Genomic DNA, 14,478 nt, shown 5'->3' on the forward strand with positions numbered 1-14,478 from the left:
TTCCTGTGACACTAGTTATAGATTACGATGCTTCACTTCAGGTTTTCTGGACCTCTCTGACCTTCTCATTGACGATGAAACACAGAAATTGCATCAGAATTAAGCCCAAAAGGCACAAAGCCGACTTAAGTACATGAAGACCGACTCTTCTTACTGACTATGTTTTGAACCATTCCTGTGACACTAGTTATAGATTCCGATGCTTCGCTTCAGGTTTACTGTATCCCTTGGACCTTCTTATTGTCGATGAAACACAGAAATTGCATCGGAATTAAATGCAAAAGGCACAATGCCGACTTAAGTACAATAAGACTGACACTTGTTACTGACTATGCTTTGAACCATTCCTGTGACACTAGTTATAGATTCCGATGCTTCGCTTCAGGTTTACTGTTTCCCTCTGACCTTCTTATTGACGAAGAAACACAGAAATAGCATGGGAATTAAATACAAAAGGCACAACGCCGACTTAAGTACAAGAAGACTGTATCTTCTTACTGTCTATGCTTTGAACCATTCCTGTGACACTAGTTATAGATTCCGATGCTTCACTCCAGGTTTACTGTATCCCTTGGACCTTCTTATTGACGATGAAATACAGAAATAGCATCGGAATTAAATACAAAAGGCACAATGCCGACATAAGGACAAGAAGACTGACTCTTCTTTCTGACTATTTTTTGAACCATTCCTGTGGCACTAGTTATAGATTACGATGCTTCACTTCAGGTTTACTGTATCCCTCTGACCTTCTTATTGACGATGAAACACTGATATTACATCGGAATTAAATACAAAAGGAATATTGCCGACTTAAGTACAATAAGACTGACTCTTGTTACTGACTATGTTTTGAACCATTCCTGTGACACTAGTTATAGATTCCGATGCTTCACTTCAGGTGTACTGTATCCCTCTGACCTTCTTATTGACGATGAAACACAGAAATTGCATCGGAATTAAATACAAAAGGCACAATGACGACTTAAGGACAAGAAGACTGACTCTTCTTTCTGACTATGTTTTGAACCATTCCTGTGACACTAGTTATAGATTAAGATGCTTCACTTCAGGTTTACTGTATCCTTCTGACCTTCTTATTGACGATGAAATACAGAAATTACATCGGAATTAAATGCAAAAGGCACAATGCCGACTTAAGTACACAAAGACTGACTCTTCTTACTGACTATGTTTTGAACCATTCCTATGACACTAGTTATAGATTCCCATGCTTCACTTCAGGTTTTCTGTATCTCTCTGACCTTCTCATTGACGATGAAACACAGAAATTGCATCAGAATTAAGCCCAAAAGTCACAATGCCGCCTTAAGTACATGAAGACCGACTCTTCTTACTGACTATGGTTTGAATCATTCCTGTGACACTAGTTATAGCTTCCGATGCTTCACTTCAGGTTTACTGTATCCCTTGGACCTTCTTATTGACGCTGAAACACAGAAATTGCATCGGAATTAAATACAAAAGGCACAACGCCGACTTAAGTACTGTCTGTGTTTTGAACCATTCCTGTGCCAGTAGTTATAGATTTCGATGCTTCACTCCAGGTTTACTGTATCCCTCGGACCTTCTTATTGACGATGAAACACTGAAATTGCATCGAAATTAAATAGAAAAGGCACAATGCCGACTTAATTACAAGAAGACTTACTCTTCTTACTGACTATGTTTAAACCATTCCTGTGACACTAGTTATAGATTCCGATGCTTCACTTCACGTTTACTCTATCACATGGACCTTCTTATTGACGATGAAACACAGTAATTGCATCGGAAGTAATACAAAAGGCACAATGCCGACTTAAGTACATAAAGACTGACCCTTCTTACTCACTATGATTTGAACCATTCCTGTGACACTAGTTATAGATTCCGATGCTACACTCCAGGTTTACTGTATCCCTTGGACCTTCTTATTGAGGATGAAACACAGATATTGCATCGGAATTAAATACAAAAGGCTCAATGCCGACTTAAGGACAAGAAGACTGACACTCCTTACTGGCTATGCTTTGAACCATTCCTGTGACACTAGTTATAAACTCCGATACTTCACTTCAGGTTTACTGTTTCCCTCTGACCTTCTTATTGACGAAGAAAGACAGAAATAGCATGGGAATTAAATACAAAAGGCAAAACGCCGACTTAAGTACAAGAAGACTGTATCTTCTTACTGTCTATGCTTTGAACCATTCCTGTGACACTAGTTATAGATTCCGATGCTTCACTCCAGGTTTACTGTATCCCTTGGACCTTCTTATTGACGATGAAATACAGAAATAGCATCGGAATTAAATACAAAAGGCACAATGCCGACATAAGGACAAGAAGACTGACTCTTCTTTCTGACTATGTTTTGAACCATTCCTGTGGCACTAGTTATAGATTACGATTTTTCATTTCAGGTTTACTGTATCCCTCTGACATTCTTATTGACGATGAAACACAGATATTATATCGGAATTAAATACAAAAGGCATAATGCCGACTTAAGTACAAAAAGACTGACTCTTGTTACTGACTATGCTTTGAACCACTCCTGTGACACTAGTTGTAGATTCCGATGCTTCACTTCAGGTGTACTGTATCTCTCTGACCTTCTTATTGACGATGAAACACAGAAATTGCATCGGAATTAAATACAAAAGGCACAATGCCGACTTAAGGACAAGGAGACTGACTCTTCTTTCTGACTATGTTTTGAACCATTCCTGTGACACTAGTTATAGATTAAGATGCTTCACTTCAGGTTTACATTATCCCTCTGACCTTCTTATTGACGATGAAACACAGAAATTACATCGGAATTAAATGCAAAAGGCACAATGCCGACTTAAGTACACAAAGACTGACTCTTCTTACTGACTATGTTTTGAACCATTCCTATGACACTAGTTATAGATTCCCATGCTTCACTTCAGGTTTTCTGTATCTCTCTGACCTTCTCATTGACGATGAAACACAGAAATTGCATCAGAATTAAGCCCAAAAGTCACAATGCCGCCTTAAGTACATGAAGACCGACTCTTCTTACTGACTATGGTTTGAATCATTCCTGTGACACTAGTTATAGCTTCCGATGCTTCACTTCAGGTTTACTGTATCCCTTGGACCTTCTTATTGACGATGAAACACAGAAATTACATCGGAATTAAATACAAAAGGCACAATGCCGACTTAAGTACAATAAGACTGACTCTTGTTACTGACTATGTTTTGACCCATTCCTGTGACACTAGTTACAGATTCCGATGCTTCACTTCAGGTGTACTGTATCCCTCTGACCTTCTTATTGACGATGAATCACAGAAATTGCATCGGAATTAAATAGAAAAGGCACAATGCCGACTTAAGTACAAGAAGACTGACTCTTCTTACTGTCTATGTTTTGAACCATTCCTGTGACACTAGTTGTAGATTCCGATGCTTGACTTCAGGTTTACTGTATCCCTACGACCTTCTTATTGACGATGAAACACAGAAATAGCATCGCAATTAAATACAAAAGGCACAATGCCGTCTTAAGGACAAGAAGACTGACTCTTCGTTCTGACTATGATTTGAACCATTCCTGTGACACTAGTTATAGATTACGATGCTTCACTTCAGGTTTTCTGGACCTCTCTGACCTTCTCATTGACGATGAAACACAGAAATTGCATCAGAATTAAGCCCAAAAGGCACAAAGCCGACTTAAGTACATGAAGACCGACTCTTCTTACTGACTATGTTTTGAACCATTCCTGTGACACTAGTTATAGATTCCGATGCTTCGCTTCAGGTTTACTGTATCCATTGGACCTTCTTATTGTCGATGAAACACAGAAATTGCATCGGAATTAAATGCAAAAGGCACAATGCCGACTTAAGTACAATAAGACTGACACTTGTTACTGACTATGCTTTGAACCATTCCTGTGACACTACTTATAGATTCCGATGCTTCGCTTCAGGTTTACTGTTTCCCTCTGACCTTCTTATTGACGAAGAAACACAGAAATAGCATGGGAATTAAATACAAAAGGCACAACGCCGACTTAAGTACAAGAAGACTGTATCTTCTTACTGTCTATGCTTTGAACCATTCCTGTGACACTAGTTATAGATTCCGATGCTTCACTCCAGGTTTACTGTATCCCTTGGACCTTCTTATTGACGATGAAATACAGAAATAGCATCGGAATTAAATACAAAAGGCACAATGCCGACATAAGGACAAGAAGACTGACTCTTCTTTCTGACTATTTTTTGAACCATTCCTGTGGCACTAGTTATAGATTACGATGCTTCACTTCAGGTTTACTGTATCCCTCTGACCTTCTTATTGACGATGAAACACAGATATTACATCGGAATTAAATACAAAAGGAATATTGCCGACTTAAGTACAATAAGACTGACTCTTGTTACTGACTATGTTTTGAACCATTCCTGTGACACTAGTTATAGATTCCGATGCTTCACTTCAGGTGAACTGTATCCCTCTGACCTTCTTATTGACGATGAAACACAGAAATTGCATCGGAATTAAATACAAAAGGCACAAAGCCGACTTAAGTACTGTCTGTGTTTTGAACCATTCCTGTGCCTGTAGATATAGATTCCGATGCTTCACTCCAGGTTTACTGTATCCCTCGGACCTTCTTATTGACGATAAAACACTGAAATTGCATCGGAATTAAATAGAAAAGGCACAATGCCGACTTAAGTACAAGAAGACTCACTCTTCTTACTGACTATGTTTGAACCATTCCTGTGACACTAGTTGTAGATTCCGATGATTGACTTCAGGTTTACTGTGTCCCTACGACCTTCGTATTGACGATGAAACAAAGATATTGCATCGCAATTAAATACAAAATGCAAAATGCCGACTTAAGGACAAGAAGACTGACTCTTCTTTCTGACTATGTTTTGAACCATTCCTGTGACACTACTTATACATTCCGATGCATCACTTCAGGTTTACTGCTTCCCTCTGACCTTCTTATTGACGAAGAAAGACAGAAATAGCATGGGAATTAAATACAAAAGGCAAAACGCCGACTTAAGTACAAGAAGACTGTATCTTCTTACTGTCTATGCTTTGAACCATTCCTGTGACACTAGTTATAGATTCCGATGCTTCACTCCAGGTTTACTGTATCCCTTGGACCTTCTTATTGACGATGAAATACAGAAATAGCATCGGAATTAAATACAAAAGGCACAATGCCGACATAAGGACAAGAAGACTGACTCTTCTTTCTGACTATGTTTTGAACCATTCCTGTGGCACTAGTTATAGATTACGATTTTTCATTTCAGGTTTACTGTATCCCTCTGACATTCTTATTGACGATGAAACACAGATATTATATCGGAATTAAATACAAAAGGCATAATGCCGACTTAAGTACAAAAAGACTGACTCTTGTTACTGACTATGTTTTGAACCATTCCTGTGACACTAGTTGTAGATTCCGATGCTTCACTTCAGGTGTACTGTATCTCTCTGACCTTCTTATTGACGATGAAACACAGAAATTACATCGGAATTAAATGCAAAAGGCACAATGCCGACTTAAGTACACAAAGACTGACTCTTCTTACTGACTATGTTTTGAACCATTCCTATGACACTAGTTATAGATTCCCATGCTTCACTTCAGGTTTTCTGTATCTCTCTGACCTTCTCATTGACGATGAAACACAGAAATTGCATCAGAATTAAGCCCAAAAGTCACAATGCCGCCTTAAGTACATGAAGACCGACTCTTCTTACTGACTATGGTTTGAATCATTCCTGTGACACTAGTTATAGCTTCCGATGCTTCACTTCAGGTTTACTGTATCCCTTGGACCTTCTTATTGACGATGAAACACAGAAATTACATCGGAATTAAATACAAAAGGCACAATGCCGACTTAAGTACAATAAGACTGACTCTTGTTACTGACTATGTTTTGACCCATTCCTGTGACACTAGTTACAGATTCCGATGCTTCACTTCAGGTGTACTGTATCCCTCTGACCTTCTTATTGACGATGAATCACAGAAATTGCATCGGAATTAAATAGAAAAGGCACAATGCCGACTTAAGTACAAGAAGACTGACTCTTCTTACTGTCTATGTTTTGAACCATTCCTGTGACACTAGTTGTAGATTCCGATGCTTGACTTCAGGTTTACTGTATCCCTACGACCTTCTTATTGACGATGAAACACAGAAATAGCATCGCAATTAAATACAAAAGGCACAATGCCGTCTTAAGGACAAGAAGACTGACTCTTCTTTCTGACTATGATTTGAACCATTCCTGTGACACTAGTTATAGATTACGATGCTTCACTTCAGGTTTTCTGGACCTCTCTGACCTTCTCATTGACGATGAAACACAGAAATTGCATCAGAATTAAGCCCAAAAGGCACAAAGCCGACTTAAGTACATGAAGACCGACTCTTCTTACTGACTATGTTTGAACCATTCCTGTGACACTAGTTGTAGATTCCGATGATTGACTTCAGGTTTACTGTGTCCCTACGACCTTCGTATTGACGATGAAACAAAGATATTGCATCGCAATTAAATACAAAATGCAAAATGCCGACTTAAGGACAAGAAGACTGACTCTTCTTTCTGACTATGTTTTGAACCATTCCTGTGACACTACTTATACATTCCGATGCATCACTTCAGGTTTACTGTTTCCCTCTGACCTTCTTATTGACGAAGAAAGACAGAAATAGCATGGGAATTAAATACAAAAGGCAAAACGCCGACTTAAGTACAAGAAGACTGTATCTTCTTACTGTCTATGCTTTGAACCATTCCTGTGACACTAGTTATAGATTCCGATGCTTCACTCCAGGTTTACTGTATCCCTTGGACCTTCTTATTGACGATGAAATACAGAAATAGCATCGGAATTAAATACAAAAGGCACAATGCCGACATAAGGACAAGAAGACTGACTCTTCTTTCTGACTATGTTTTGAACCATTCCTGTGGCACTAGTTATAGATTACGATTTTTCATTTCAGGTTTACTGTATCCCTCTGACATTCTTATTGACGATGAAACACAGATATTATATCGGAATTAAATACAAAAGGCATAATGCCGACTTAAGTACAAAAAGACTGACTCTTGTTACTGACTATGTTTTGAACCATTCCTGTGACACTAGTTGTAGATTCCGATGCTTCACTTCAGGTGTACTGTATCTCTCTGACCTTCTTATTGACGATGAAACACAGAAATTGCATCGGAATTAAATACAAAAGGCACAATGCCGACTTAAGGACAAGGAGACTGACTCTTCTTTCTGACTATGTTTTGAACCATTCCTGTGACACTAGTTATAGATTAAGACGCTTCACTTCAGGTTTACATTATCCCTCTGACCTTCTTATTGACGATGAAACACAGAAATTACATCGGAATTAAATGCAAAAGGCACAATGCCGACTTAAGTACACAAAGACTGACTCTTCTTACTGACTATGTTTTGAACCATTCCTATGACACTAGTTATAGATTCCCATGCTTCACTTCAGGTTTTCTGTATCTCTCTGACCTTCTCATTGACGATGAAACACAGAAATTGCATCAGAATTAAGCCCAAAAGTCACAATGCCGCCTTAAGTACATGAAGACCGACTCTTCTTACTGACTATGGTTTGAATCATTCCTGTGACACTAGTTATAGCTTCCGATGCTTCACTTCAGGTTTACTGTATCCCTTGGACCTTCTTATTGACGATGAAACACAGAAATTACATCGGAATTAAATACAAAAGGCACAATGCCGACTTAAGTACAATAAGACTGACTCTTGTTACTGACTATGTTTTGACCCATTCCTGTGACACTAGTTACAGATTCCGATGCTTCACTTCAGGTGTACTGTATCCCTCTGACCTTCTTATTGACGATGAATCACAGAAATTGCATCGGAATTAAATAGAAAAGGCACAATGCCGACTTAAGTACAAGAAGACTGACTCTTCTTACTGTCTATGTTTTGAACCATTCCTGTGACACTAGTTGTAGATTCCGATGCTTGACTTCAGGTTTACTGTATCCCTACGACCTTCTTATTGACGATGAAACACAGAAATAGCATCGCAATTAAATACAAAAGGCACAATGCCGTCTTAAGGACAAGAAGACTGACTCTTCTTTCTGACTATGATTTGAACCATTCCTGTGACACTAGTTATAGATTACGATGCTTCACTTCAGGTTTTCTGGACCTCTCTGACCTTCTCATTGACGATGAAACACAGAAATTGCATCAGAATTAAGCCCAAAAGGCACAAAGCCGACTTAAGTACATGAAGACCGACTCTTCTTACTGACTATGTTTTGAACCATTCCTGTGACACTAGTTATAGATTCCGATGCTTCGCTTCAGGTTTACTGTATCCCTTGGACCTTCTTATTGTCGATGAAACACAGAAATTGCATCGGAATTAAATGCAAAAGGCACAATGCCGACTTAAGTACAATAAGACTGACACTTGTTACTGACTATGCTTTGAACCATTCCTGTGACACTACTTATAGATTCCGATGCTTCGCTTCAGGTTTACTGTTTCCCTCTGACCTTCTTATTGACGAAGAAACACAGAAATAGCATGGGAATTAAATACAAAAGGCACAACGCAGACTTAAGTACAAGAAGACTGTATCTTCTTACTGTCTATGCTTTGAACCATTCCTGTGACACTAGTTATAGATTCCGATGCTTCACTCCAGGTTTACTGTATCCCTTGGACCTTCTTATTGACGATGAAATACAGAAATAGCATCGGAATTAAATACAAAAGGCACAATGCCGACATAAGGACAAGAAGACTGACTCTTCTTTCTGACTATTTTTTGAACCATTCCTGTGGCACTAGTTATAGATTACGATGCTTCACTTCAGGTTTACTGTATCCCTCTGACCTTCTTATTGACGATGAAACACAGATATTACATCGGAATTAAATACAAAAGGAATATTGCCGACTTAAGTACAATAAGACTGACTCTTGTTACTGACTATGTTTTGAACCATTCCTGTGACACTAGTTATAGATTCCGATGCTTCACTTCAGGTGTACTGTATCCCTCTGACCTTCTTATTGACGATGAAACACAGAAATTGCATCGGAATTAAATACAAAAGGCACAAAGCCGACTTAAGTACTGTCTGTGTTTTGAACCATTCCTGTGCCTGTAGATATAGATTCCGATGCTTCACTCCAGGTTTACTGTATCCCTCGGACCTTCTTACTGACGATAAAACACTGAAATTGCATCGGAATTAAATAGAAAAGGCACAATGCCGACTTAAGTACAAGAAGACTCACTCTTCTTACTGACTATGTTTGAACCATTCCTGTGACACTAGTTGTAGATTCCGATGATTGACTTCAGGTTTACTGTGTCCCTACGACCTTCGTATTGACGATGAAACAAAGATATTGCATCGCAATTAAATACAAAATGCAAAATGCCGACTTAAGGACAAGAAGACTGACTCTTCTTTCTGACTATGTTTTGAACCATTCCTGTGACACTACTTATACATTCCGATGCATCACTTCAGGTTTACTGTTTCCCTCTGACCTTCTTATTGACGAAGAAAGACAGAAATAGCATGGGAATTAAATACAAAAGGCAAAACGCCGACTTAAGTACAAGAAGACTGTATCTTCTTACTGTCTATGCTTTGAACCATTCCTGTGACACTAGTTATAGATTCCGATGCTTCACTCCAGGTTTACTGTATCCCTTGGACCTTCTTATTGACGATGAAATACAGAAATAGCATCGGAATTAAATACAAAAGGCACAATGCCGACATAAGGACAAGAAGACTGACTCTTCTTTCTGACTATGTTTTGAACCATTCCTGTGGCACTAGTTATAGATTACGATTTTTCATTTCAGGTTTACTGTATCCCTCTGACATTCTTATTGACGATGAAACACAGATATTATATCGGAATTAAATACAAAAGGCATAATGCCGACTTAAGTACAAAAAGACTGACTCTTGTTACTGACTATGTTTTGAACCACTCCTGTGACACTAGTTGTAGATTCCGATGCTTCACTTCAGGTGTACTGTATCTCTCTGACCTTCTTATTGACGATGAAACACAGAAATTGCATCGGAATTAAATACAAAAGGCACAATGCCGACTTAAGGACAAGGAGACTGACTCTTCTTTCTGACTATGTTTTGAACCATTCCTGTGACACTAGTTATAGATTAAGATGCTTCACTTCAGGTTTACTGTATCCCTCTGACCTTCTTATTGACGATGAAACACAGAAATTACATCGGAATTAAATGCAAAAGGCACAATGCCGACTTAAGTACACAAAGACTGACTCTTCTTACTGACTATGTTTTGAACCATTCCTATGACACTAGTTATAGATTCCCATGCTTCACTTCAGGTTTTCTGTATCTCTCTGACCTTCTCATTGACGATGAAACACAGAAATTGCATCAGAATTAAGCCCAAAAGTCACAATGCCGCCTTAAGTACATGAAGACCGACTCTTCTTACTGACTATGGTTTGAATCATTCCTGTGACACTAGTTATAGCTTCCGATGCTTCACTTCAGGTTTACTGTATCCCTTGGACCTTCTTATTGACGATGAAACACAGAAATTACATCGGAATTAAATACAAAAGGCACAATGCCGACTTAAGTACAATAAGACTGACTCTTGTTACTGACTATGTTTTGACCCATTCCTGTGACACTAGTTACAGATTCCGATGCTTCACTTCAGGTGTACTGTATCCCTCTGACCTTCTTATTGACGATGAATCACAGAAATTGCATCGGAATTAAATAGAAAAGGCACAATGCCGACTTAAGTACAGGAAGACTGACTCTTCTTACTGTCTATGTTTTGAACCATTCCTGTGACACTAGTTGTAGATTCCGATGCTTGACTTCAGGTTTACTGTATCCCTACGACCTTCTTATTGACGATGAAACACAGAAATAGCATCGCAATGAAATACAAAAGGCACAATGCCGTCTTAAGGACAAGAAGACTGACTCTTCTTTCTGACTATGATTTGAACCATTCCTGTGACACTAGTTATAGATTACGATGCTTCACTTCAGGTTTTCTGGACCTCTCTGACCTTCTCATTGACGATGAAACACAGAAATTGCATCAGAATTAAGCCCAAAAGGCACAAAGCCGACTTAAGTACATGAAGACCGACTCTTCTTACTGACTATGTTTTGAACCATTCCTGTGACACTAGTTATAGATTCCGATGCTTCGCTTCAGGTTTACTGTATCCCTTGGACCTTCTTATTGTCGATGAAACACAGAAATTGCATCGGAATTAAATGCAAAAGGCACAATGCCGACTTAAGTACAATAAGACTGACACTTGTTACTGACTATGCTTTGAACCATTCCTGTGACACTAGTTATAGATTCCGATGCTTCGCTTCAGGTTTACTGTTTCCCTCTGACCTTCTTATTGACGAAGAAACACAGAAATAGCATGGGAATTAAATACAAAAGGCACAACGCCGACTTAAGTACAAGAAGACTGTATCTTCTTACTGTCTATGCTTTGAACCATTCCTGTGACACTAGTTATAGATTCCGATGCTTCACTCCAGGTTTACTGTATCCCTTGGACCTTCTTATTGACGATGAAATACAGAAATAGCATCGGAATTAAATACAAAAGGCACAATGCCGACATAAGGACAAGAAGACTGACTCTTCTTTCTGACTATTTTTTGAACCATTCCTGTGGCACTAGTTATAGATTACGATGCTTCACTTCAGGTTTACTGTATCCCTCTGACCTTCTTATTGACGATGAAACACTGATATTACATCGGAATTAAATACAAAAGGAATATTGCCGACTTAAGTACAATAAGACTGACTCTTGTTACTGACTATGTTTTGAACCATTCCTGTGACACTAGTTATAGATTCCGATGCTTCACTTCAGGTGTACTGTATCCCTCTGACCTTCTTATTGACGATGAAACACAGAAATTGCATCGGAATTAAATACAAAAGGCACAATGCCGACTTAAGGACAAGAAGACTGACTCTTCTTTCTGACTATGTTTTGAACCATTCCTGTGACACTAGTTATAGATTAAGATGCTTCACTTCAGGTTTACTGTATCCCTCTGACCTTCTTATTGACGATGAAATACAGAAATTACATCGGAATTAAATGCAAAAGGCACAATGCCGACTTAAGTACACAAAGACTGACTCTTCTTACTGACTATGTTTTGAACCATTCCTATGACACTAGTTATAGATTCCCATGCTTCACTTCAGGTTTTCTGTATCTCTCTGACCTTCTCATTGACGATGAAACACAGAAATTGCATCAGAATTAAGCCCAAAAGTCACAATGCCGCCTTAAGTACATGAAGACCGACTCTTCTTACTGACTATGGTTTGAATCATTCCTGTGACACTAGTTATAGCTTCCGATGCTTCACTTCAGGTTTACTGTATCCCTTGGACCTTCTTATTGACGCTGAAACACAGAAATTGCATCGGAATTAAATACAAAAGGCACAACGCCGACTTAAGTACTGTCTGTGTTTTGAACCATTCCTGTGCCAGTAGTTATAGATTTCGATGCTTCACTCCAGGTTTACTGTATCCCTCGGACCTTCTTATTGACGATGAAACACTGAAATTGCATCGAAATTAAATAGAAAAGGCACAATGCCGACTTAATTACAAGAAGACTTACTCTTCTTACTGACTATGTTTGAACCATTCCTGTGACACTAGTTATAGATTCCGATGCTTCACTTCACGTTTACTCTATCACATGGACCTTCTTATTGACGATGAAACACAGTAATTGCATCGGAAGTAATACAAAAGGCACAATGCCGACTTAAGTACATAAAGACTGACCCTTCTTACTCACTATGATTTGAACCATTCCTGTGACACTAGTTATAGATTCCGATGCTACACTCCAGGTTTACTGTATCCCTTGGACCTTCTTATTGAGGATGAAACACAGATATTGCAACGGAATTAAATACAAAAGGCTCAATGCCGACTTAAGGACAAGAAGACTGACACTCCTTACTGGCTATGCTTTGAACCATTCCTGTGACACTAGTTATAAACTCCGATACTTCACTTCAGGTTTACTGTTTCCCTCTGACCTTCTTATTGACGAAGAAAGACAGAAATAGCATGGGAATTAAATACAAAAGGCAAAACGCCGACTTAAGTACAAGAAGACTGTATCTTCTTACTGTCTATGCTTTGAACCATTCCTGTGACACTAGTTATAGATTCCGATGCTTCACTCCAGGTTTACTGTATCCCTTGGACCTTCTTATTGACGATGAAATACAGAAATAGCATCGGAATTAAATACAAAAGGCACAATGCCGACATAAGGACAAGAAGACTGACTCTTCTTTCTGACTATGTTTTGAACCATTCCTGTGGCACTAGTTATAGATTACGATTTTTCATTTCAGGTTTACTGTATCCCTCTGACATTCTTATTGACGATGAAACACAGATATTATATCGGAATTAAATACAAAAGGCATAATGCCGACTTAAGTACAAAAAGACTGACTCTTGTTACTGACTATGTTTTGAACCACTCCTGTGACTCTAGTTGTAGATTCCGATGCTTCACTTCAGGTGTACTGTATCTCTCTGACCTTCTTATTGACGATGAAACACAGAAATTGCATCGGAATTAAATACAAAAGGCACAATGCCGACTTAAGGACAAGGAGACTGACTCTTCTTTCTGACTATGTTTTGAACCATTCCTGTGACACTAGTTATAGATTAAGATGCTTCACTTCAGGTTTACATTATCCCTCTGACCTTCTTATTGACGATGAAACACAGAAATTACATCGGAATTAAATGCAAAAGGCACAATGCCGACTTAAGTACACAAAGACTGACTCTTCTTACTGACTATGTTTTGAACCATTCCTATGACACTAGTTATAGATTCCCATGCTTCACTTCAGGTTTTCTGTATCTCTCTGACCTTCTCATTGACGATGAAACACAGAAATTGCATCAGAATTAAGCCCAAAAGTCACAATGCCGCCTTAAGTACATGAAGACCGACTCTTCTTACTGACTATGGTTTGAATCATTCCTGTGACACTAGTTATAGCTTCCGATGCTTCACTTCAGGTTTACTGTATCCCTTGGACCTTCTTATTGACGATGAAACACAGAAATTACATCGGAATTAAATACAAAAGGCACAATGCCGACTTAAGTACAATAAGACTGACTCTTGTTACTGACTATGTTTTGACCCATTCCTGTGACACTAGTTACAGATTCCGATGCTTCACTTCAGGTGTACTGTATCCCTCTGACCTTCTTATTGACGATGAATCACAGAAATTGCATCGGAATTAAATAGAAAAGGCACAATGC

Source organism: Schistocerca piceifrons, chromosome 1 (assembly GCF_021461385.2).
Source record: "Schistocerca piceifrons isolate TAMUIC-IGC-003096 chromosome 1, iqSchPice1.1, whole genome shotgun sequence".
In the NCBI taxonomy this organism is placed as follows: domain Eukaryota; kingdom Metazoa; phylum Arthropoda; class Insecta; order Orthoptera; family Acrididae; genus Schistocerca; species Schistocerca piceifrons.